This window comes from Odontesthes bonariensis, chromosome 22 (assembly GCF_027942865.1).
Source record: "Odontesthes bonariensis isolate fOdoBon6 chromosome 22, fOdoBon6.hap1, whole genome shotgun sequence".
Classification (NCBI taxonomy): Eukaryota; Metazoa; Chordata; class Actinopteri; order Atheriniformes; family Atherinopsidae; genus Odontesthes; species Odontesthes bonariensis.
Window position 1 is genome coordinate 29,115,366 of NC_134527.1, and position 26,105 is coordinate 29,141,470.

General features: G+C 44.6%; 1 protein-coding gene and 1 pseudogene across 1 annotated transcript in view; both read right to left on the bottom strand.

The window, feature by feature from the left end:
* The window catches only part of ankrd34ba (ankyrin repeat domain 34Ba), a 25,184-nt gene extending 9,751 nt beyond the window's left edge, over positions 1-15,433 (bottom strand). Inside the window, exon 1 of the mRNA XM_075456236.1 lies at positions 15,191-15,433. The gene's annotated coding sequence lies outside the window, so the exon portion shown is untranslated. The remainder of the gene's footprint in view (positions 1-15,190) is intronic.
* Positions 15,434-23,317: 7,884 nt separating this feature from the next.
* LOC142372535 (sialidase-3-like) lies at positions 23,318-24,321 on the bottom strand (annotated as a pseudogene).
* Between the last annotated feature and the right edge of the window lie 1,784 nt (positions 24,322-26,105).

A 26,105-nucleotide genomic window follows, 5' to 3' on the forward strand; every position in this document is an offset into this window, starting at 1 on the left:
AAAAATAAATAAATAAATAAAATAAAGGACCAGACTCAGTGAATAATTCCCTACACTCCCTATTATATAGATCAGTGAGCAGTGCTGACCAACATATCATTGGGGTCATCAGGTGGGAACCTCCTTTCATCAGTGTTTCGTCTAGTTGGACCCACGACACCTCCAGGAGGCTAGACAATGGCTGTGTTCGAAACCGCCTACTACATACTACATACTTGAAAACGGCATACTCATCGATCAGACAGCATGCAGAGCGTTTACACACAGTGCACTTCACTCCAGCCCGAGCCGAAATCAGCCAGCCTGAAAAGCTGATTTCGCTTAAGCTATAAACTCTGTAAATATATAACTTAAGCAACATTTGAAACATTTTCAGGCGAGAAAGTAGTCATTTAGACCCCCAAGGTGTTGAAAATCTGACAAAATACCGGCTATTTACAATTTTGTTCCCACGAATTCGCCGCTAGTAAAGCTAGCCGCTGTGAGCAACGCACTTCCGGTTTCGCCGTTTTGACTGCTCTCGTCCCGTTAACTGAATTTGACCGTTCAAATGGCGATGGACGACGTCACGTTACGTTGCATCTTGGGTAGTTTGAGTGTGACAAGTAACCTCATGATGAATACTCAACATTTCGGCGAATCTAGTATGCATCTAGTGTACATCCGGGAACTTAAAAAAGTATGACTAGTAGGAATAGTAGGAAAAGTAGGCGGTTTCGAACACAGCCAATGACCACTGGCGTCCCAGAGTCACCCCCCTAATGCCAGCCAACACTGCCCCTCACACCACAACCACCATAATCTACTTCAGCCTCTCACCAACTGCACACCAGTCACAGCGGGGTGGGGATGCAAACCCTGGTTCGGGTAGGGGAAGAAATAAAAGAGGTAAGATAAGCAGGAATGGGATTCAAACCCTGGTTCGGGTAGGGTGTAATGAAAATATAGAGGGTGCCAGTGGTGGAGGCAGGACAAGACACACTAGCAGATTCAGCCGACAAACTCACCTAAACAGTCCTATAATCACTAAAATACCAGCAAAAACAAAGCCATACAACTCACTCTCACCAACTGCACACCAGTCACAGCGGGGTGGGGATGCAAACCCTGGTTCGGGGTAGGGGGAGAAATAAAAGAAGAAAAGCAGGAATGGGATTCAAACCCTGGTTCGGGTAGGGGATAATGAAAATATAGAGGGTGCCAGAGGTGGAGGCAGAACAAGACACACTAGCAGATTCAGCAGACAAACTCACCTGAACAGTCCTACAATCACTAAAAATGCCAGCAAAAACAAAGCCATGCAACTCACTCCAAGCCAACTCACCCAAAATGGCCGCCTGGTTTCAAAAGGGTCACATGTGCCAAACCCTCCACTTAAATAGCTTGAACTTCTTCTTTGCTTTTTCAAAAGTCTGTTTACCCTAAAGGGCCGTGTATACTCTCGCAGCAGTGTTTCGCAGTGAGCTAGTCGCAGACATGACGCAGTTATTTTTGATTTATGCCCACTTTTGAAGCACGGTCTGCGCTATGTTAATCCCACGCCACAACGCGGGACAATCACGAACAAGTTAGGATTGTGGGTGTGGTTGGTGGCGTGTTTCTCTGCCGGTTACGGAGGTCATTCAACAACAATGGCGACTGGACGAATACGCACTTTGATTGAGATGCAGCTGATCGATCTAGAAATAGAAGAAATATTGCTACTACTGGAGCTGGCAGAGAGGCGAAAGAAGCGTCACGGTTAGCACGGTTAGCGTCACCATTAGCCGGTTAGCAAACCGGAAATACGCATAGTGTAGAGCGGATGTAGAGTTGACCAATCAGAGAACTCCTTTCTCTCCTCCCTGCAGCGATATCTGCGGCACTGTCTGCGGTGAGTTACAATTTTGGGGAGGTGCACCAGAGTGTCTGCGTAAGGGGCGGGGGCATGTCTGCGTTAACTGCGACACACATGCAGACGACCTGGTTTCCGACCATAAATCAGCCTTAAGTGCTGCCCCTGCTGGGCCCCCAGCTGCTATTGCATCTTCTAATCCAAATCCACTGGCTGGATTTTACTGCTTTATCTGACATTTCCTGCACTATTTTCCTCACACTGTCCACTTACACCCAGCTCCCTCAACAATGAGACAACAGACTTTGCAACAAATCCTCTACATCCTACTTCCACTGGACAAATTCTAACCTTCCATCCTCGCTGCTCTGCTTCTGCCCCCAACTCCACATATCTAAGCTTTTTCCTTTCATATGCTTCTGCTACTAATTCCTCCCAAGGAACAGTCAGCTCTATGAAATAGACTCTCATTCTACTCCTAGACCATAAGACTATATCAGGCCTTAGGTTTGTAGAGGCTATTTCCTGGGGAACAACAAGCTTATTTCCTAAATCTACCTGCATCTCCCAATCACAAGCATCCTCCAAGCTGCCGTGCCTCCTTATAGTCTTTTTAACTTTCTCCCCCTCTTGAACAAACTGAATTGCCACTCTCTTCACCATGGACCCTCCTAAGTTTACCTGCCTTCGTTTATCTTCAATACCTGCAGCAAAGCTTCTGAATACTTGGTCATGTCGCCATGTATACCGGCCTTGTGACAGACTAACCTTACAACCTGACAAAATATGCCTTAGAGTTGCAGTACCTGAACATAACGAACATAACGGGTCTCCATTTACCCAGAGTTTTAGGTTCTGGGGAGTTGGCAATACATCATATGTTGCCCCTATCAAAAATCTAATACTCCGGGGTCACGTGATGGCGGGGAGCTGAGCAGATGCTTTTGCAAGAACTCCGGCCTCTCGGTGCTGATTTTGTTAATATCCTGACAATAACCAGGCGTTTCATGCCATGTTTCTTATGAACAACACGGGCTATGTCCTTGGAAAACTTTTGGCGACAGTCTTTCGACGAGATGGGGAAAACCAGAAGCAATATAGACAAAAAGGACGTCCCGTCCGAGCCCGCCGGTGATACTCAAGATGGCGATAGGGTGACCAACCGTCCCGCGTAGCGCGTGCGCGTACAGCGTTCGAGGCCAAAATAGTCCGTCCCGCAAATTCAGAGCTTGTCCCGCATAATTGATTCTTGCTGGGGTTGTCACTTTCCCCGCGCCACCCAGATAGCCAAACGAGCGTTACATGACATTGACATTTCAGAACAGCACAGTCGCCGCAGACTGTAGAGCTACAACAGATCCACACACGCGCGCACACACACACACCCCTTGCAGTCGCATCTGACAGGCTGGCTGTTATCAAATATTTGTTGTTGCCATGACAATTGACTCAACGTTCGCAGTGATGATGAACGTCAATTCACGCGCCTCATCACTAGGCACTTCAGTCAGTCAGTTGGCGCGGCATACTTGGCTAGAACTAGTTGTGGATTGTGGTTTGTGGATAAAAAAAACACAGGGGAAAATGGCAGTGTAGATGGTAGTGTGTGTCATTGAATATTCAAAATATTATTGTTATCATTATTATTTTTATATATTACATCACCAATAACAGAGGAATCAATATATATATATATAAATTGATATACCATGTAAGGTAGTATGTGCTAGAAATGGGTAAACCACTAAGAGTCTGGCGGTGGGGCGGTGTCCCCCCTTGTCCCCCATAAACATACCCCTTGTCCCCCCTTTGGCTTATGAGCAGGTGGTCACCCTACATGGCGACCAGGCAGAGTCTGTAATCGCAGATGGACTTGACCCAGCCCTTGCTAAGGCTCTGATCATCATGACTTCCAACATTATTAAAGTTATCGATGGAAAACTCAGCCCTTTGGCCGAGACTGTCCAAGGGCTTGCTATAGAGCTCCATGCTGCTGGCAAGCGGCTAGACGAAGCTGAAGCTAGGCTGCTGGCTGTTGAAAGCTCCGCTGAAGCTCAGGAGCCGAGGATTGTGGAGCTGGAGAAACAGGTCAGCACCCTGACAGAGAGTTTGGACATGGCCGAGAACTATAGCAGGCGCCTAAACATTCGGGTCGTGGACTTGGCAGAAAACACGGAAACTGAGCGGCCAGTGGAGTTTTTCGAGTCATGGCTACCCCGCGTCCTAAAAATGACCACAAAGGCCGGCCGCATAAAGCTGGAGAGAGCCCATCGCACTGGCCCACCTAAGCCGGACCTGAACAGGAGCCCCAGGTCGCTGCTGCTGTGGTTCCACGCGTTCAGAGACAAACAGAGGGTTATGGAGGCGGTGCGCCGGGCTGGCCAGGACGGTGGTTTAGTCTACAACGGATCCAGGATCTCTCTCTACAGCGACTTCTCCTCGGCCGTGATGAAGAAACGTAAGGCATACGACGCGGTGAAACAGCAGCTGCGGGAGCGAGGTTTGCCGTATGCCATACTGTTCCCGGCTACCCTGCAGGTCACACACGGAGGCTCCAAAAAGAGGTTTTCCACGCTGGAGGAGGTGCGCGCTTTCATGGACACTCTGCCTGGAATATAATTTTCGGAGTACAGAGCTCTGTATGTCTGGTTTGGGACACTTTCTCTGCAACAGCTGCAGCTGCTTTCCCACTCATGCTGGTAGGTCGGGCTCCGTTTTTCGGACACCGTAGTCTACTCATGATCGCTATGGATATTTTGAACATGTTGAACATTTCCTAACCGAGTTGCCCGGCTGCTCGTAAGGTGAATATTAAGTTTTTACCTTCTTTTGATCACTCCCTCAGGGAGGACTTTTTCAGTTTTGTTGGCGCGCTCTTTATTATAAGCCGTCAGTTCGCTCTTGGTGAGTTTGAAAGGTATGGTGGACAGTCCCTGTCTATTTGGGGAAAGACCCTCAATTTATTTTTCTTTGTTGTATATTTGTTATGCTTGTTCAGTGTAGTTTATGTTTTTAGCTCAAGACATGACATGTGTATAAGATTTAACTTTGGTATCAGTGTGGCATTTTCCGCCCCTACTAAATGTAACATTATGTATCTTATGAGGTGGGTCTGGGGATGCATGCTCGTGTAATCGACCTTTTATCCTGCCCTCATGGCGAATAGTATCTTTTGGCCATGTCTGATATAAATAATATTAAGCTCTGCTCTTGGAACATCCGTGGTCTCCAAAAACCTGCCAAGAGGACGGCAGTTTTATCATTTTTGAGAAAGGAAGACGTTTCTATTGCGTTCCTCCAAGAGACTCACCTGGAGGACAAGATTAATGTTAAATTACAAAGGAGCTGGGTAGGACAGGTTTTTGCCACATCATATTCTTCTTTCAGTAGGGGGGTCGCCATTTTGATAAGCAAAAAACTGGCATTTAGATCTGTTGATTGTGTTATAGACAGCCAGGGCAGATACGTAATTGTTAAAGTTGTACTAGAAGGAAAGGAAGTAACATTTATGAATCTATATTGCCCCCCAGGCTATTCCCTTTTCTCTCTAAGGCTTTTGCAGCTTTTATGGAGCGGGCTTCTGAGGACTCTTTTGTAGGAGGAGATTTCAATTGTCACCTTAACCCCTCTCTTGACAAACTTCCATCTAACACTCAGCCCCATCTAAGCAAGCAAGGGTGCTCACTAATATATGTAGTGACATCGTATATTCTGATGTATGGAGACAGCTTCACACTACTGATTCAGAGTTCACTTTTTTCTCGGCCCCACATAAAAGTTATACTAGAATTGATTACATGTTCATCCCTTCCTCAAAAATGTCTCTTGCTTTATCATGTTCTATAGGCAACATTGTGTTATCAGATCACGCCCCCCTTTATTTGGTATACTCTCTCACTGAGGACAGGGCAGTGTCACGGCGCTGGAGATTTCAACCGTATCTTCTCAAAGATAACAAGTTTATTTCCTATTTTACTGCAGAATTTAAGATTTTTTATTCTATCAGCTCACCTCTGGGAGACATGTAAAATATACTCCCGTGGTTTGATTGTGTCTTATGCTGCATCCAAGAGACGTGGGAAAAATGAAGTCCGAAAAAAAAAGTCCGGATTTGCTTAAGGAACTATTATCTGCACGCGCCGCATTGAATACCTTTCTGATTCTGGACTCTGAACAGTCCTTAAAATTTGCCAGACAGAAACTATATGAGTTTGGGGACAAACCTGGAAGATATCTTGCTAATCTTGCCAAGAAGAGAGCAGACTCTCAAAATATAGTCTCTATTACTGACTCTAATGGGGTTAGAACTTTTAATACCAGAACCATAAATAAACACTTTGCATCATTTTATTCCAATCTATATAGTTCTGAACAGCCTGACAATGCCCTGACCCTTATGCATCAGTTTTTTGCAGATTTGAGGCTCCCCAAAGCTACGGAGGATCAAAAATTACAACTGAACGCCCCGATTACTAGAGAAGAAGCGCTACTTGCTTTGAAATCTATGCCATCCGGTAAGGCCCCAGGACCAGATGGATTCGGATGTGAATTTTATAAGGAGTTTGGTGGTATTCTTTTAGACCCTCTGCTGTCTATGCTTAATCATTCGTTTGAAAATGGGATCCTACCTCAATCCCTCAGGGAGGCCAACATTTCTCTTATCCTTAAAAAAGGAAAATCCCCAGATAGCTGCGCTTCTTACAGGCCGATAGCTCTACTTAACTCCGACCAGAAACTGCTCTCCAAAATCTTGGCCTTACGCTTAGAGAAGGTGCTGCCTCATATTGTCAAGGAGGACCAAACCGGTTTTGTTAAGGGCCGGAACTCCTGTGATAATGTACGGAGGCTCCTTAACATCATACAAATAACTCAAAGCTGTGAAGACCCGGCCATCGTGCTGTCTCTCGATGCTGAGAAAGCATTCGACCGGGTCGAGTGGTCGTATTTGTTTTACCCTCTGGAAGAATTTGGCCTAGGTGATAACTTTTTGAACTGGATTAAGGTTCTGTATAACACTCCGACGGCAGCGGTGTTAACTAACGGGCTGAGATCTGATAACTTCCCTCTTCATCGAGGGAATAGGCAGGGTGACCCCCTCAGCCCCCTGCTCTTTGATATTGCTATAGAGGCAATAAGGCAGGACACTTCAATTTCTGGTATTTTAATTGGTGAGAGGGAATACAAAATTACCTTGTACGCAGATGACATTTTGATACATTTATTGCACCCCCAAACTTCTGTTCCTTGCCTGATTAAGGTCATTTCGTCATTCAGTGTCTTTTCAGGATACAAAATTAACTTTGCAAAATCTGAGGCTATGCCTCTGGGGTCGTTAACATGTGTTCCCAGCATGGCTGAGCCCTTCCCGTTCCGCTGGTCCCCTGCCGGTTTCATCTACTTAGGAGTGCATATAACACCCAGTTTTGACCAGATGTTCAAGTCCAATTCCCCCCCCCCTCTTGGATGCGATAAGGGCGGATTTAGACCGCTGGGCCCCTCTCCCTCTATCCTGGTTAGGCAGGGTTGCTCTTATAAAAATGAACGTCCTGCCCAGACTGCTATACCCACTGCAAATGATCCCCATTTTGTTATCCAACAAGGTTATTAAGGTGCTTGAAGGCTGGCTGAGCTCCTTCATTTGGAGCAAAAGGAAGCCCCGTCTGAAGATGACGAAACTTCAAATGGCAAGCTCTGATGTAGGTTTAGATGTTCCCAATCTTAGATTTTACCAACTGGCATCACACCTGCGGGTGATTGCAAGCTGGCACAAGTGTGATCCAGCCTCAATTTGGCACGATATTGAATCCTCCCAGTCGAAGTGTCCCTTGCTGAATCTGTTGTTTATAAATAATCCAGAATTTGTTAAAGCAAGCCTCTGCACTAACCCTATTACTCTCAGTACCATCAGAGCCTGGAGATCCATTCGCTCTATAGAAGGCAGGGCCCAGTTATCATCTCCTCTCACTCCCATTCTTGATAACATGGACTTCCTGCCGGGCTGTGAGGACCGGGGCTTTCGAGTGTGGGGCAACCAAGGGTTAAAGAAACTCGGTGATTTATTTAAGGGCCAGATTCTGCTATCCTTTCAGCAGCTGCAACAACAATTTGGCTTATCCAAGCCAGGTGACTTCTACAGATATTTACAAATTAGAAATTTCATAATCAAAGACACCACCTTAATGATTAATAACACCTCTTCATGTGTGGAAAGGGCCCTGTCTCTACGGATAGGTAGGAAATGCATTACTGTTTTTTATAGAGCCCTGAACTCAAACTTTCCACTTACCTCTCAAACCACCAAGCAAGCTTGGGAGAAAGATTTAGGCTTTGCTATAGATGACGATGACTGGCGGGAGGTCTGGTCTCAGGCTATGAAAATTTCTGTGTGTAATCGAACTAAATCCACACAGTTTAGAATTGTACATCGCACGCATATAACACCTGTTGTCAAGAACAAAATGGATGCTAACATCTCCCCGCTTTGCTGGAAGTGTAATTCTGAGACTGGTAACTACATTCACTGCCTTTGGTCATGTGTGAAGCTACAGAAATGTTGGGGTAATATTGTGAATGAACTGTCTGCTATCTTTGATGTCTCAGTATGCATGGACCCTATGTGCCTTGTACTCGGCCTCCCGGATGGTCGGATCACTGACAGTAATCATAGGAGACTTTTCAGTATACTGACTTTTGCTGCTAGAAAGAACATCCTGCTCTTCTGGATCAAGAATGATGCCCCAACAAAAAAATCATGGCACAACATTATTATGGACTGTATTCCCAGTGAATACATCACATGCATGCTTCACTCCAGAATAGACGTTTTCCACAAAGTATGGGACCTCTACTTGCAGCATATTGGGCCCACGCTGTCATCCTCTTTGTTACATGGATTCCCCAGGTCAGCTTAGCCTGTTTTTGTGACTTTGTGTTCACTATATTACAAGCACCTTGAAGCCTTGTTGTCTTTATGCTCTGTATTGGTGATCATCTGGATATTGTTTTGTTCTGTTGTAGAGGATTTAAAGGGAGAGGGCGAGGTGGTGAATTTGCCCACTGCTAGTTTATTTTTATTGTAAATTCAATATACCAACATGCCCATATTCTGCTGTATATTTTTGTCATGTCTGAGCAGTTCTGTATGTTCTGCATTATGTGAAAATGTAAATAAAAATATTTTACAAAAAAAAAAAAATCTAACACTCCTTTTGTCCATACTCCACAGCTCTTTCCAACTAAGGTTTTTCTTCTCTACACCTTCCCAATTCAACCACCGTCCCTGCTTAGCCTGAGCCACTGCCTTTGCACCCCTTAACATTTCCTCCTGTCTACGAACCTGCTCAACAACCAGCTTTCTCTTCTCCTTTGGACCTGCTCTACTCCACACCGGTTTGCCTGGGCCAAGCCCCAAGCCTCCCCAGCCTATTTGCACATTACCCACAATCTCTGCATGTCTAAGAGTTACTTCTGCCTCCTGAGCTGCCATTCTTGGTTTCCACTTCCTCCCCTTGGTTGGGTTTGGAACCACCTTACTAACTACCACATCTTTACTCCCAGCTAACAGGAGCTCTGTCCTAACTTTAGAACATTTAAACTCCTCTACTAGAATAGATACTGGGAGCTGGAGTATGCCTTTCCCATACAGTGCCACAGTACTTAAGCATCTAGGAACACCTAGCCACTTCCTAATATAAAAGCTAACTAATCTTTCCATTTTTTCTACAACAGATAATGGAATCTCATACACAGACAGTGGCCACATCAACCTAGGAAACAATCCAAACTGCAGACACCACAGCTTCAACTTTCCTGGAAGCTCTGATTTATCTATTCTATCCAGTCCCTCAGCAACATCTTTCCGAAACTGCACTGCCTGCTCTCCATCATTCATGTCTGCCTGGTACCACCTGCCTAAACTCTTTACTGCTTTTTCCCTTATTATTGGAATGCTTTCTTCATCCATTACAAACTTTCTATCACTTAATTTCCCTCTACTTATTGAGATACTTCTAGACTTAGTTGGTTTGATTTTCAAACCAGCCCACTTTAGATTTTTATTAAGTCTCTCAAGTATTCTCTTCATACATGGCACTGTTGTAGTCACTAACTTCATATCATCCATGTATGCCCTAATTGGCGTAAGGCGCATGCCATCCTGACGTCTCTCTCCTCCTACAACCCACTTGGAAGCTCTAATAATAATCTCCATTGTAAATGCTAATGGAGAAATCGTACACCCTGCCATAATGCCTATTTCTAGCCTCTGCCAACCTGTTGTGAAACCTGCTGTACTTAAACACAGTCTAATATCTTGAAAATATGCTCTTACTAAGTTAACAACTATTACAGGCACTCTAAAATACTCAAATGCTTTCCAAATAAGGCTATGTGGCACTGAACCAAATGCATGTGCTAGATCCAGAAATATAACATGCAAGTCTTTTTTCTCAATCTTGGCTGTCTGAATCTGATGCCAAATCATGCTAGTGTGCTCTAAACACCCTGTGAAACCTGGTATTCCTGCCTTCTGCACAGTAGTATAGATGCTATTATTTTCTAAATAACTAGCTAATCTCTGTGCAACTAAACTAAAGAAAATCTTCCCCTCTACATTTAGGAGAGAGATCATCCGGAACTGACTCAGGTCCGAGGACTCTTTCTATTTTGGAATAAGAACGCCTCCTGCCCTACGCCATACTCTAGGAATAACCTGTTTCTCCCAAACTATTCTTAATTGCCTCCACAAAAACGTGTAAATACAACACTAGTTGTTGCTAATTATGATATGCTGTGAGGCAGGACATTGACAAAATCCTGGCCGACTTCACACTCTAACTCACCAACATACCTGTTGTTTTTTTATGAAGCTGTTTATTGGTAAGTGTATGATTACTAATCTTTCCTGTTTGGAAAAAGTATTGTATTTAGTGCTTTAGGCATAAAAACATGGCAACATCATGAGTTTATGATCTTCGAATGGGAGGCTGAAATTGGGACAATCAATGGGTGGAGCTGAAGATGGACCCAAATCCAGGACTTGCAGGCAGAAGAAAGAGTGATTTTATTGATATTATTAACTAAAGATGGTACCAAGGTAGGAAAGGGAAAGAATTAAGTAACGATTAACAAGAAAACATCACTCTAAACAAAAGGAAAACCTTTGTTCATTGACAGAAGGGAATTAATTACAAACGAGGAGCAGGTGAAGCAGTCAGTAACTAAAAAAACAGGTGTGATACAGGAAGTAAACACACCAGAATACACACAGGAGGGAACTCTTTAAAATTAAATAGCAAGCAAGATAACCAAGGACTGAGAAGTAAACAGATATATGTAGAGTCTGACACTTAGCAGAGGTTCAGAAGGGCATCAAGTTCAGTGTGTCCAGACAGGAGAATAATAATGGTAAACATAAACATCTGGAGAAACACCCCTTAACAGGCGTAACTCCCTCAGTTAAGAATGTCCAGGACAGCCACACCAGGGCCACCATATATACATACACATATATCTTTTAGCCGGACTAGCGAGCCCACCCAGGGTCACCAAATAGGGGAAGGTTTACCCTACATAAGGAGAGAAGCACCCTCAGTGGGGAGAGATGACAGACTTTCAGGCTTCGAGGATGTCTCCAGATTTGATGCATCATTCTGTAATTCTGACATGGACTAAGTTGGCAATAAAATACCTCTGTGTTCGACCATGTCTGTGTCAGCAAAGTTCTTCCTTTACCATCTACACATAAGCCGTTTGAAGGCGACCATCCCTCATACACCACATACCAAAAAGGAAAACTAACAAACCAAAACACAAAAAATCATAGGCTCTGACAGAAGTGGAAGCTAAGTTGTTGCTTTTTGTGTCATAATTGTGTTACATGCAGGTTTCTTAACATCACATTTTTTTTAACCTCGAGCTTAGTTGCTCCTCGTTTTTTTAAAACAAAAATGTTGCAGAGCAGGTGATGCATATATGTGTGTCTTAGGCCGTTATACGTTAATGGGAAACCCTGAATTTCAGATCATCCTGACCAACAAGTTGTGGTGCCCCACAGAAGCAGGAAGAAACTCTCTGATGCTGTCACGGGTGATCATTAGGAGTCTCTGCAGAACAGAAATGGGCATTTTTCAATCAGTGGATGTTCTACAATTACAAGATGTATATATATATAGTTTTATATTTTCCATCCGTTGAAGCGATAGAAAATGTATGGATAGATGGAAAGAAAGTCTATGGTCACTTTTCATGTGAAAAACCTCATTATGGGGGAATTTGTTCTTACGGAAAAGTTTATTGTGAAGAAGAAGAGGCTTTGTATCGTGGACGCAGTGGCATTTCTTGTTGACACATTCGCCTGAGGGTTTTTTACATCTCCTCTTTATCTCTTCATAGACGAGAGAATGAAGACAAAAGACATCCATGTCAGAAAATCTCTTCGATAACTGTCAGAGTGTGAAGGAACATAACTGGGAAGATTTGTAATTATTGTAGCTCTGAACTTCTTTGAACATGACATAAATGCATCTGTCAATATGCCGTGTTTGTCAGTGTAAAAAGATTAATTTATATTTTGGGACTACAAAATGTAATGGCTCACATTTAAATCCATTCATTTTGGATATATTCATCAGTTCAACATTTTGACAGACCAAGAGGTGAGCAAAGTTTTGTCTGTTGATGTAGAAATAAAGATAGTTTAGTTCAACATTAAATTGCACACATACAGAAGCTGAAGCTGACATTTTGAATTCGATGCATTCAGGTGAAAGATTTGACATTTTGAAGCTAGTTATGGTAGGCTTTAGTGAAAGTAAACTACGTGTCTCGTAGCGTCCGTCTGTTGATTTGAAAGTTTCTACTTCCTTTGTTTCAATGGATGAAAGACGGCTGGAGCTCACTGATTCTAATGCAGTTTTAATGATGCGAACGGTCAAATGTTGTGCGTCAAAGTGGACACAGAATGAAGGCAGGAAATTATCGTCGGTCTCACACAGGTGTGCATTAGCTACTGGTTGAACAGCTTGATCTCATTACAAGCTGATTGGACAGCCAAAACAAGGCTGAAAACACTCCATAAAGGCCGGCGCACACCTTTACAATTCGTGTACGATTTTGTCGGCCCGATGACTTCGCATGGGAATCGTAAAGGTGTGCGGTAGCAGCCGACAAACGATTTTGTCGTTTGTCGTTTCATAGGATCAAATCAAACATGTTTGATATTTCCGTACGGATTTTCCTTGTGCCGAATATAATCGTATGTGTGTGCGGTCTCTGTTCCGATGTCATCGCGCAGGATTATTTAAACAACCAATGGGAATAGCGCACTTAGTCACGTTGGACATTGGTCCCCATTTTCAGTTTGAAAGTCACGTGATTTGTGGCTTCCTATTTCGGTCATGTGATAACATTCGGTCAAAAACATCGTAGGTTCGCAAGTGTGTGCGGTGGACGTGCGAGCATGTCAAAAACGGTCCGAATTGTTATGCCGATCACCCGACAAACGATGCAACGATGACATCGTAAAGGTGTGCGCCGGCCTTAACGCACATGCGGTCCCATCAGGGACAAAGAAACCAATTCTACAAAAAAAATCACAGAACAATAAAAGACAGAAAATGTGCAAACATCTTAAAATGTGTTGCTTCGTGAGGACCTGACCGACATCAAAAGTTGAAGGTATAAAAAAAGTGGAAGGTATAAAAAAAAAAAAATCCAACCTCTATTCAACATAGGAGAATGTGGAGTTAAAAATATGAACGTCAGATATGTTAAACATTGTATATAAAGTTCTTTAGCTGAGAAGCATCAGATTCAGCTGCATACTGTTGGAAGATGGAGGAGTTTTTGTTTTTAATAGTTACCTGCTTGGGCTGGCCGATGTGGCCTAAACCTTGATTTTTGATTAGAATTTTGATAGATTCTTCGTTGGTGTTGTAGACGCTTCTCAGAACCAGAATGTTCGGCCGCATGGTTCTGCTGAACCAGAGGTCCGTTATAGTGGAGTAAAATGACCCCCCCCCCCTCCAGCTCTATAGCGATCATTTCACGATGTGGAAATGAGGCAAAGAGACTTCAATTAAATTCTTCCAACTTGGTAGCACATACCAGGGTTCCAAAGCTTTTAGCATGTGGCTTTTCCACGGTTTAAATGTCCAACTTTTCTTTAGCAACATGCATGGAGACTGCATCTGTAATCTAATCAAAAACCAGCTCTGAACAAACTCTTCCATGGGCACTGGTTTGTTCCAGGTGTGACTCTGGGAAACCAAACCAGTTCCAAGCAGCAGCATGCGGCCATGCTGTTGTTTGTGTCCCTGTGAGGAAATTGTCCTTAACTACAAAGCCAAATTAATAGCTAAAATCGTCAGAAGCGCTCACGTCTGTTTTTCAGAGACAACCTTATCTTTCCTTTGTCCTCATTGTTGGCATTTTGTAACAGACTTTATGTAAGATATTTTCTATAGATTTTGAAATCTAATTTCATGTCATTTGCAAATACTTTGGCTGTGTGGTTATAAAATCGAAACACATTTATACTGACTTTAATTACATAAAAATCTACATTCCCTGCAGAAATAATGGACCAGATATAGTTTAGTTAGTTTGGCAAAGGTTAATTGTTACTTATCTTTTATCCATAAATTAAAATGAAATGGAATGCGTTCAGATCTACGATGAAGGTTTAGTTTTAATCATTTTAAAAGCACATCAGCAAAACATAGTAAATGTATAAATTTAGTTACAAGTAGATTTACTTGGTTACCTTTCTCCACTGATAAATTCTGGATATTTCAACTCATCTTTTCAGTGTCTTGGCTCATCAAGAAGACACAAGTACAGATGTGAATTCAAACGCCACACCTTGAATCAGCTCTAAATCTTTCAATTACAAGAAAAGAGCCGTTTTTCTTGGGTACATAATCTTTTACTGTTTAAAACGCACTACAAATACACGTTAAAGCTGAAATTTGTGTTTTAATCCTCATATTCTCTCTGGTTTCCCTTCAAATCTCAGTACACTTTACATGCTATTGTATTGCAGCTTTTCGTTTTCAGTTGTACGGATCAAGAATAGAAAACTCCTCTTCACCTGAACATGATTACATCAACACTCATCCTGCATAAGAGCCCACTGACACCACTGGGTGCTTTTGTGTGTCCACGGGCACATGTTAGAGCCACTCTTAATGCATATGTTTTAGTCAGAAATGATTAAATGCATTACGCAACATGGTTATATGTCATATTTTCACCACCTCCAAACTGAGTAGAAATACTCTCACAAGACATTATAATAAAACAAAATTAAGTAGCAAACTTTGTGAATATTTGCAGCTGTGTGTCTGTCCCACTCACCAGCTTTCAGTCAGACAGGATTAGTCCTCTCCTGCAGACATTTACTCTCCTGTTGCAGAGCAGCGACTGAGGCGATGATGTATGTGTGTGTCACAGTGAGTGAGAGGAGACAGTAGCAACAGCAGTCAAGGTTTTTCAGATTGTGTTTGCTCCTTGGACAAAGAAAAAGTGATGAAAGGGAGTGATACAGGCTTGTCGTCAGGCAGGTCTAAGAGATGGTTAATCCATTACCGCAGCAGCAGCAGCAGCAGCTCAGAGGAATTACAGAGGCAGAACGGGGAAGGTTCACAGAAATGAACGCACAAGGTGAAGCTCTATAGCAACCCAGCGCTGCAGCACGTCTGATTTGTATTTTCATTAAAGGTGGTCTGATTCAGCAAACGCTTATTGATCGTACAACTATCCATGCAGGACTTTCTTTAGTTAAACGCAGAAAGGAAAATAATTTCATCCACCTTATCAATGACATCTCCATGACAACCATCAAGGAGGCCGAATGACGGCACATGTTGTAATTGTGCTGGAGGAACTGTTCTTTGTGTGTGTGTTTGTGTGTGTGTGGGAGTGTGTGTGCACCTGTGTGAGAACCAGAGCCTTCACATTTACTTTAATCATTGTGACATAAAAAAAGATGAGAAGGTTTTTTTTAAAAATACAAAAAAATTAAAACAATACAGGAACTGTTGAACAAAACAAGGGTTTGATGTTTAATTCTTACACAAAAGAAGAGTCTTTGAGTCCTAATTGTCAGGGTTTGATTTTTTTTAAATTTATTCTTCATGTGCCTTTTTGTTGTCTCTGTTATGATTTGTCTTCGTTGGCATTCTTTCTTTGGTTTTATATTTATCAGACATAGTCTCAGTCCGGATCTCAGTTTACTTTCTGGTTTATTCTGTCTTAGTTTCCCAGTCTAACCAGTATTTGTCCCCAGTCTGGTTTTAGTCTGATTTTTGTTATTGGGGTTTGTATCTGTTTAGTTTTTAGTGTGTTTCCCATTTCCGGTTACTCCTCCTTTAGTTCTTCCTCGTTGAACATGTGTTTCCAATTAGCTGATTGTCTCCTGTGTTTTCCTTATCAGTTGGTTGTTGATTTCATTCTTGGTTTTCAGTCTGTTTCTGTCTTTGAGCCTGATTCTGATTCTGATTTTGGATTTTGTTTCTTTGGAGTTTACTGGAGTTTCCTGCCAAGCAGAGTTAAATAAAAAGAGCTTTTGGTGAACTCAAATTCTCTTTTTGGATCCAAACCTCACTGCTTCAACCATGGATTACAGCACTAATTAAAGGTCAAATAAGCTTTATGCTGCATATTTCCCATTGATATGTCTCTTGTAGTTTTTTTTGTCATACAAAGTTTGTTCCCTTTGTCAGACAAAGCTATGTCCTCTGCAACATGTACGCACTTTACCTGCAAGCCACCCACAGCCTCACAGAAATAAACAAACCAGCATATACAGTTGAGTTTGCTTTCATTACAAGGTGATTAGCTGAGTTCCATAAAGCAGTTAGTAAAATGTCTGCTCAAGGTGGCTAATTTCTGCACCTCATTTTAATAAAACTAAAAAAAATAATCAGATTGATTTGAACGCTTAGTGTTTGATGCAGCTCCTCGAGTTTGTACGACAGAGCTTTAAAGTGAAAATGGTCAGGGCTTCAAAAAATCACATTAGACTCCTTCATATTGAATATAACAAACTGAATAAACCAGATTTATCATTTAATCTGCAAGACTGTTCAGATGAGTAGTATATATGTTGTAGTGACATCTAGTGGTGAAGTCACAGACTGTAACCAACTGAAACCTGCTCGCAAACAGCCTGTTTCCTGATATGTCTTTTATCGTTGCTTGGAGAAGCCTTAAGCTGCTTTATTTTTGACAAGTTGAGTAATACTTAAATTCCACATCAGTATTTCATGTTTCTGACTCCAGAATAATATGATGCAGTGCGTTTTAAGCCTGTCTACAATCTTTTCTTGAATCTAATAGAGTATTTTTGATTCCTAACCATACCCAGGTATAACCCAGTTCTAAAAAAAAAAGCAGTGACACAGTTTCCTACGGGCTCACCACCCGTGGGAGGGGCCATGGGGGTCGGGTGCAATGTGAGCTGGGCGGCAGCCGAAGGCGGGGACCTTGGCGGTCTGATCCTCGGCTACTGAAGCTGGCTCTTGGGACGTGGAACGTCACCTCTCTGCTGGGGAAGGAGCCTGAGCTGGTGCGCGAGGCTGAGCGGTTCCGGCTAGATATAGTCGGACTCACCTCGACGCATGGCTTGGGCTCCGGAACCAGCCTCCTCGAGAGGGGTTGGACTCTCTTCCACTCTGGAGTTGCCCGCGGTGAGAGGCGTAGAGCAGGTGTGGGCATACTTATCGCCCCCCGGCTGTGCGCCTGTACATTGGGGTTCACCCCGGTAGACGAGAGGGTAGCCTCCCTCCGCCTTAGGGTGGGGGGACGGGTCCTGACTGTTGTTTGTGCTTATGCACCGAACGGCAGTTCAGAGTACCCACCCTTTTTGGAGTCCCTGGAGGAGGCACTAGAGAGTGCTCCTCCGGGAGACTCCCTCGTCCTGCTGGGGGACTTCAATGCTCACGTGGGCAATGACAGTGAGACCTGGAGGGGCGTGATTAGGAGGAACGGCCCCCCCGATCTGAATCAGAGTGGTGTTTTGTTGTTGGACTTCTGTGCTCGTCACGGATTGTCCATAACGAACACCATGTTCAGGCATAAGGGTGTCCATATGTGCACTTGGCACCAGGACACCCTAGGCCGCAGCTCGATGATCGACTTTGTAGTCGTATCGTCGGACTTGCGGCCGTATGTCCTTGACACTCGGGTGAAGAGAGGGGCGGAGCTGTCAACTGATCACCACCTGGTGGTGAGTTGGCTCCGCTGGTGGGGGAGGAAGCCGGTCAGACCTGGCAGGCCCAAACGTATTGTGAGGGTCTGCTGGGAACGGCTGGCGGAATCCCCTGTAAGGAGGAGTTTCAACTCCCACCTCCGGCAGAGCTTCAACCATGTCCCGGGGGAGGTGGGGGACATTGAGCCCGAATGGGCCATGTTCCGTGCCTCCATTGTTGAGGCGGCCGACTGGAGCTGTGGCCGCAAGGTGGTCGGTGCCTGTCGTGGCGGCAATCCCCGAACCCGCTGGTGGACCCCAGTGGTGAGGGAAGCCGTCAAGCTGAAGAAGGAGTCCTATCGGGCCTTTTTGGCCAGTGGGACTCTGGAAGCAGCTGATGGGTACCGACAGGCCAAGCGGAACGCAGCCTCGGCGGTTGCTGAGGCAAAAACTCGGGCTTGGGAGGAGTTCGGGGAGGCCATGGAGAACGATTTCCGGACGGCCTCGAGGAGATTCTGGTCCACCATCCGGCGGCTCAGGGGGGGGAAGCGGTGCACCGTCAACACCGTGTATGGTGAGGGCGGGGCTCTGCTGACTTCAACTAGGGACGTCGTGAGTCGGTGGGGGGAATACTTCGAGGGCCTCCTCAATCCTACCGACACGCCTTCCGATGAGGAAGCAGAGTTGGGGAGCTCGGACGTGGGACCTCCCATTTCTGGGGCTGAGGTTGCCGAGGTGGTCAAAAAACTCCTCGGTGGCAAGGCCCCGGGGGTGGATGAGGTCCGTCCTGAGTTCCTCAAGGCTCTGGATGTTGTGGGGCTGTCTTGGTTGACACGCCTCTGCAGCATCGCGTGGACATCGGGGGCAGTGCCTCTGGACTGGCAGATCGGGGTGGTGGTCCCCCTCTTTAAAAAGGGGGACCGGAGGGTGTGTTCCAACTATAGGGGGATCACACTCCTCAGCCTCCCTGGTAAGGTCTTTTCGGGGGTACTGGAGAGGAGGATCCGCCGGATAGTCGAATCTCGGATTCAGGAGGTGCAGTGTGGTTTTCGTCCTGGCCGTGGAACAGTGGACCAGCTCTATACCCTCGGCAGGATCCTGGAGGGAGCATGGGAGTTCGCCCAACCGGTCTACATGTGTTTTGTGGACTTGGAGAAGGCGTTCGACCGTGTCCCTCGGGGACTCTTGTGGGGGGTGCTCCGGGAGTATGGAGTGCCGGACTCCTTGATATGGGCTGTTCGGTCCCTGTATGACCGGTGTCAGAGTTTGGTCCGCATTGCCGGCAGTAAGTCGGACATGTTTCCTGTGAGGGTTGGACTCCGTCAGGGCTGCCCTTTGTCACCGATTCTGTTCATAATTTTTATGGACAGAATTTCTAGGCGCAGCCAGGGCGTTGAGGGGGTCCGGTTTGGCGACCTCAGAATCGGGTCTCTACTTTTTGCAGACGATTTGGTTTTGTTGGCGTCGTCAGGCCGTGACCTTCAGCTCTCACTGGAGCGGTTCGCAGCCGAGTGTGAAGCGGCTGGGATGACCATCAGCACCTCCAAATCTGAGACCATGGTCTTCGGCCGGAAAAGGATGGAATGCTCTCTTCGGGTCGGGAATGAGATCCTTCCCCAAGTGGAGGAGTTCAAGTATCTCGGGGTCTTGTTCACGAGTGAGGGACGAATGGAGCAGGAGATTGACAGACGGATTGGTGCGGCGTCTGCAGTGATGCGGGCTCTGCACCAGCCCGTCGTGGTGAAGAAGGAGCTGAGCCAGAAGGCAAAGCTCTCGATTTACCGGTCAATCTATGTTCCTACCCTCACCTATGGTCACGAGCTGTGGGTAGTGACCGAAAGAATGAGATCGCGAATACAAGCGGCCGAAATGAGTTTCCTCCGCAGGGTGTCTGGGCTCTCCCTTAGAGATAGGGTGAGAAGCTCGGTCATCCGGGAGGGGCTCGGAGTAGAACCGCTGCTCCTCCGCATCGAGAGGAGTCAGATGAGGTGGCTCGGGCATCTGGTGAGAATGCCTCCTGGACGCCTCCCCGGTGAGGTGTTCCGGGCCCGTCCCACTGGGAGGAGGCCCCGGGGAAGACCCAGGACACGCTGGAGAGACTATGTCTCTCGGCTGGCCTGGGAACGCCTTGGGGTCCCCCCAGAAGAGCTGGAGGAAGTGGCCGGGGACAGGGACGTCTGGGTCTCTTTGCTCAAGCTGCTGCCCCCGCGACCCGATCCCCGGACCAGCGGAAGATAATGGATGGATGGATGGATGGACAGTTTCAAATATAAATTAATATTTTATTCTATTTATTTTATTTTATTCTTTTATTTTATTTTTTATGCCTTTAATGGATAGAACAGTTAAGAGAGACAGGAAGTAGGGGCAGAGAGAGGGGGAACGACATGCAGCAAAGGGTCGTCCGATGCGGGACTCGAACCGGCATGAGGAAAATGATACAGAATTTATCGGCGCAGTTTGTTAAACCTCTGTCTACCTCTCTATGGTGCTCTTGTTACTAACCTGTTGCCAATTAACCTAATTGTTACTTTTTAGTACCACTGATATACACAACACTCCTATTTTAATTCTACACCAACAACAGCAACATAGTTAGAAATGTTATGTTGTATTTCTGTAAATAATCTCCTTTTACACCAAATCTATAACAAATGCATCATATAATGTTGCTTGATTTTCTTTCGGACAACACCTTCCTTTTTATCTTCTGCAAGACTACTAACAATCAAGCTGTTACAGTAATTGCTCAGGCTCATTGCAGCTTTTTAATCCCTTTGCTGTAGCCATAGAAACGCTCCATTTAATGTGCAATTCACAGCTCGGCCACAAGATGTCAGCATCTGGCAATAAAAGTCCATCTGAGCTCCTCTTTGGAGGACGACAGCTGGGGTCCGTTTCACGTAGCAGGTTCAACCAACTCTGAGTCTATTCCTGATCTCTGAGTTGATCTACTCTGAGATAGACAACCCTGAGTTTTCGGTTCCAGAAACGCTGATTTGAGTGAGGTTAATCAACTCTGAGTAAGTTCACCTTGAGTTTAGCGCGTGCACCACAACTTTAAAAAGCCAGCATCAATGGAGCCCCGATTCGACGAGTCACCTTGGCAACGGGGAAGAGGAGGGGCTACGTTTTTCACCAACCTCTTAATGCGCTCATACGGCGAGTTTCAATACGTTTTTAGAAATAAGTGCAACACCGTTGCAGCAGCAAAAGTGTAAGTTTGAATGTAGTCCTTTGCAATCCCAATAATATTACAGGGAAACTGCTTGAATGGTAGCCCATTCATTTATTTCATTTAGGTGCAGGAGAGAAGCTCACTTGGCACCAGTTTAAGATGAAATATAAAAACATTGTTCAAACAGGTGAGACCTCGGCATGGAGGTACCTCATTTTGATCATGTTTTACACTGTAAAATAAATATTAAGTGGCTATTTGACTGTGCAGTTATTTTATTCCCAACATAATGCTGTTTTCACACACATAAACTATGTCTTCTCATCTATATCATCCATCCATTATCTATACACCGCTGAATCCGTCAGTCGGGTCGCGGGGGGCTGGAGCCCAGCGGTCAATTGGCAAGAGGCGGGGTACACCCTGGACAGGCCGCCAGTCCATCACAGGGCCACATAGAGACAAATGAGACAAACAACCATACACACTCACAGTCACTCCGAAGGACAATTTAGAGTCATCATCTATATCATGTTCTGTTAAATAATTAAGCCTATTTAAACTAACACAGACTTCTACTGAGCCAACAGAAAGAAGGCAGATTCCCTTAAAACGGGTGCTGCAGCACCGCCACCTCTAACGGGAGGCCAGTGGCTGAGGGAATCCCCGGAGGGAATCCACCCCCAAGACACGAGTCTTTATAAAATATAATAGGCCTATATATGTCTTTTTTAAGCCTATTCACACAAATATTTATTTGTCTTTTATGTCTTTTTTTTCTTTTGTCCCAACACATTCTGATGGTGCAGCTCAAAAAGATAATTATCTGTAAATGCAAAAATCTATGCGCGGTCTGATAACCATCTACGACGAATATTTATTTCTCTGCGCAGTAATGCTGCTCCTTCATCCATGAGGTAACTCAAACCAGAGAAAGAGGGGTAGCCTAACTCTAGCCTGTTTCACAAAGAGAGATAACTTAAGCTCTCAGTCAGTTACCATAGTAACAGACTCTATGAACCTAACCTGGTCGGGACCAGGTTTTACTCAATAACCCTCGAGTTTCTTTCTGTCTCCGCCCTCTTTCAGCCACACACGCCATTTGATTTCCTCATTCATTCAGTCAGCAGAGCGAGTTCTTCTACTTCTAGAAGTCCATTAGGCACAGTAGGAGGCGACTTTTTTCACCAACATGTCCTTTTGACAACGATCCAGTGGATGAAGGTGCAGCATTATTGTGCAGAGAAATAAATATTCGTCGGGAGATGTTTATCATAGATGTTTTAGCATTTCCAGACAATTATCTTTTTGAGCGGCACCATCAGAATTTTGTTGGGACAAAAGAAATAGACAAAAAAAAGACAAATAAAAATAAAAGACAAATACATATTTGTTTGAATAGGCTTAAAAAAGATATAGGCCTATTATATTTTATAAAGGCACTTGTGTCCTGGGGGTGGACTCCCTCCAGGGATTCCCTCAGCCACTGGCCTTCCAATATTCTGGTTTAGGGCTAGCTCCTCTGCCTCCGTTAGAGGTAACGCTTCCCCTCAACCCTCCCAAAGATATAAGCAAGAGATACAAGGAGAGAAGAACGCTTATGTAGGAAAGTTGAATACAACCTGTAGAGGCCTAGAATAAAGTTAAAGACAGAAAGAGAGGGAGAGTAAATGACAAAAAAACTTGAAGATCTTGCTGTTGGTCATTAGCAGCAGATCAGAAAGAGACAAAAAACAACAAACTATGGTGACAAACTGAATTAAAGTCATAGCAAGTAGTTGTGAAATGGCAAAAAAAAACGAGCTAACATACACCAATGTTGTCAAATCTGGTTTTATTCTTTACATTTAACAAACGATAAACAGAGTATTGTATAAAAAGAACATAATTACATGATAGTCTTTGTTGTTACAGCTGAAATCAAAGCAAGATTAAATGACATATTAGCATGTTAAGGTGATGACTGATTTGTAAGTAATCTTAAACGGACATTATATATCAGGACAAGGTCATTACTGACCACAAGTTTCTTTGAAGTCTCGTGCGGGGAGGATAAAGTTTTATGTTTGATTCTGTTTGATGGGACTTAATCACATCAAGTTAAAGTGATGAATGTTTATTTTCCAATGTTCTGCTTGACATCATCGTAGCTGAAAACCCCAAGTGCTATCTGTTCAGTTTCAGAACTCTCTCCACGCTCCATCAGACATGCGAACCAGCCCTCATCAAGGTAAGCCAGGTCTGAGTAACCACTGGGCCCCATGGATGGCTCCATGGACCTGAATGCTGTGGGGATTTGTTCATATACACTCCTAAATGAACTCTTTCAGACTGACTGGTTGGGTGGGAATAGAGCAGCCACTCTCATTTGAGTCTGTTCTTTCAGGCTGAGCTGGAAAGGAGACCACACTTCCCTGACAGCCAGTAACTGTTTCGTCGAGCTTCCACGTGTGTGTTCCAAAACTCATTCCCTTTCCATCTTCACTGACAGCTTCCACTCGTTTGCACCGACCGCTGCGAGCATTGCAGTAGATGAAGCTCTCTGTGCCAGCATAAAACTCTGCCATTTCACATTCAAGTGATTCATCTTCAAGCACAGCGCCTGTCTCCCATTTTTTATGTTGACTGTCATAGTAAATGCTGAATGCTTTTGCAGGGCAACAGCAATTGACCATGAAACGCAACAAGAAATATAACTTAGAAAAGGCAAACAACATGAGCAGCAGCATGAGGAGCAGCACCGAGGATAAGCATAAGCAGGAATAATCATTGCGCCTGCCTTTGTTTGAAGGCCATGACCTGGCCCAACAGCAAATGTGGACGAACTCTTGATCACAGACAGCCTGTCTGTCAAGTCGGTGACACCACTCCAGGTTTGGCCACAGTCTTGGGTTGTAATGTAGCACAGACAGGTCTTGTTACAACAAGTACAAATCTACCTCAACTCTGAAGTGTTTCCTTCAATGTGTTGGGATCTGTTTGCATCAGTTCTGTCAGTTCCTCAGTTTTTCGTCTAGATGGCGCCAAGGAGCAGGGTTGGGCCACAGGCTCATCTACCCTCAGCAGAGGAGGATAGGAGGAGGTGTTGGCCAGCACTTCGTCGCCAGAGTGTTTTACCATCATGGTAACTCTAGCCCTCCGTACCTGAAAATTCTATGTTTAATCTTCTTACTGAAGACTTAATTCCGTATTCTCGTTCCCACAGTAAAATATGAATAAATACAGATACAAATATTAGATGCATGAATAAGGTAAAATGGTTAAAATGTCACAATTGATAAAATAAGAGTAATTAAAAAGGGTGTGATAATAATTTCATGGAAATGTTTAAAGATAGGCCTATATAATAATGACCGAGCTCCATCATATCTTAAAGATCTCATTGTAAGATATTTTCCTAACAGAGCACTTCGTTCCCAAACTGCAGGTTTACTTGAGGTTCCCAGAGTTTCTAAAAGTAGAATGGGAGGCAGAGCCTTCAGTTATCAGGCCCCTCTATTGTGGAATAAGCTGCCAGTAAATGTCCGGGAAGCAGACACCCTTTCCACTTTTAAGACCAGGCTTAAAACTTTCCTTTTTTATAAAGCTTATAGTTAGGTCTGTTGAATCTGATAGTGTGTCTGCTAGTGTGTCTTGTCCTGCCTCCACCTCTGGCACCTTCTATACTTTCATTACCCCCTACCCGAACCAGGGTTTGCATCCCATTCCCGCTTATCTTACCTCTTTTATTTCTCCCCCTACCCGAACCAGGGTTTGCATCCCCACCCCGCTGTGACTGGTGTGCAGTTGGTGAGAGGCTGAGGTAGCTTGTGGCTGTAAAAAGATGGTTGTTGTGGTGTGAGGAGCAGATCTATATAGGGAGTATAGGGAATTACTCACTGAGTCTGGTCCTTTATTTGATTATTTATTTTTTCGTTAGCACAAGTTTCTTGTGTTTACCTTGAATAGGGATGGCTCAGGTAATCCTGAAACATCCCATAGTTAAGCTGCTATAGGCCTAGACTGCTGGGGGGCCTCATCTGTCACACCTTTCCTCACTTTACTCTCTTTATGTATATGTGATATTATTGTGGTCATTAACTCGTGTTTCCCTGTTCCAACAGATATCCTTTGAATGGTGCTACAGTGCCGAAAAGAGCAAAGGGCGTATGCCCGTGGCCGTACCTGGAGGAATTTTTCATTTTCAGAAGGAGAAAGGAGACAGCGTCCAGATGCAGTGCAAACTTTGTTTGACCTCCACGGTGATATAAGTTTACAAGACTTCAATGTCTAATGTCCTCAGTATCCGTCTATCCGTCAATGCGTCTCCGTAGTCCAGGGCTGGACTGGCTATCGAGCTTACCGGGCAATGCCCGGTGGGCCGACGCATATTTTTGGGCCGGGGCCGTCCTAATTTTATTTTGAAAAATATGTTATTATTATTTTATCGGCCGTGACGGTAATTGCAACACAAAATGCGGCCATTGGTAGAATTTCTCGAAGGACAATGGTCTAGTCCAATGAAATCTCTCAGCACCTCTTTGGCCCGCCCCTCCCCTCACCATTGTCTCAGGTAATCAATCCTACCATTTGAGCTGAACCGACTAGGAGAGAAAACAGTCAAAAACCGAAATGGACAAACAGAAACGAAAGGGTGGCGCACAGAAGCTGCGAGATAAAAAGATAAAAAGCCTACAAGCGAATGCAGCAAAATGCTTACTGACATGTTTACAAGTGCTTCCACCACGACCACAGCACCGGGTGCAGGGCCATCAAGTGCAGGGCCAGGGCCGTCAACCTCATCAGCAATAGAACAGTGTAGGCCAAACACAGAGGAAGAAGCTATCAAGGTGGATTCAGAGGTGGAGGAGGAGACAGACGTGACCCAGGGACAGATTGAGGAGGTCAGAAAAGGCAGCCCAGTA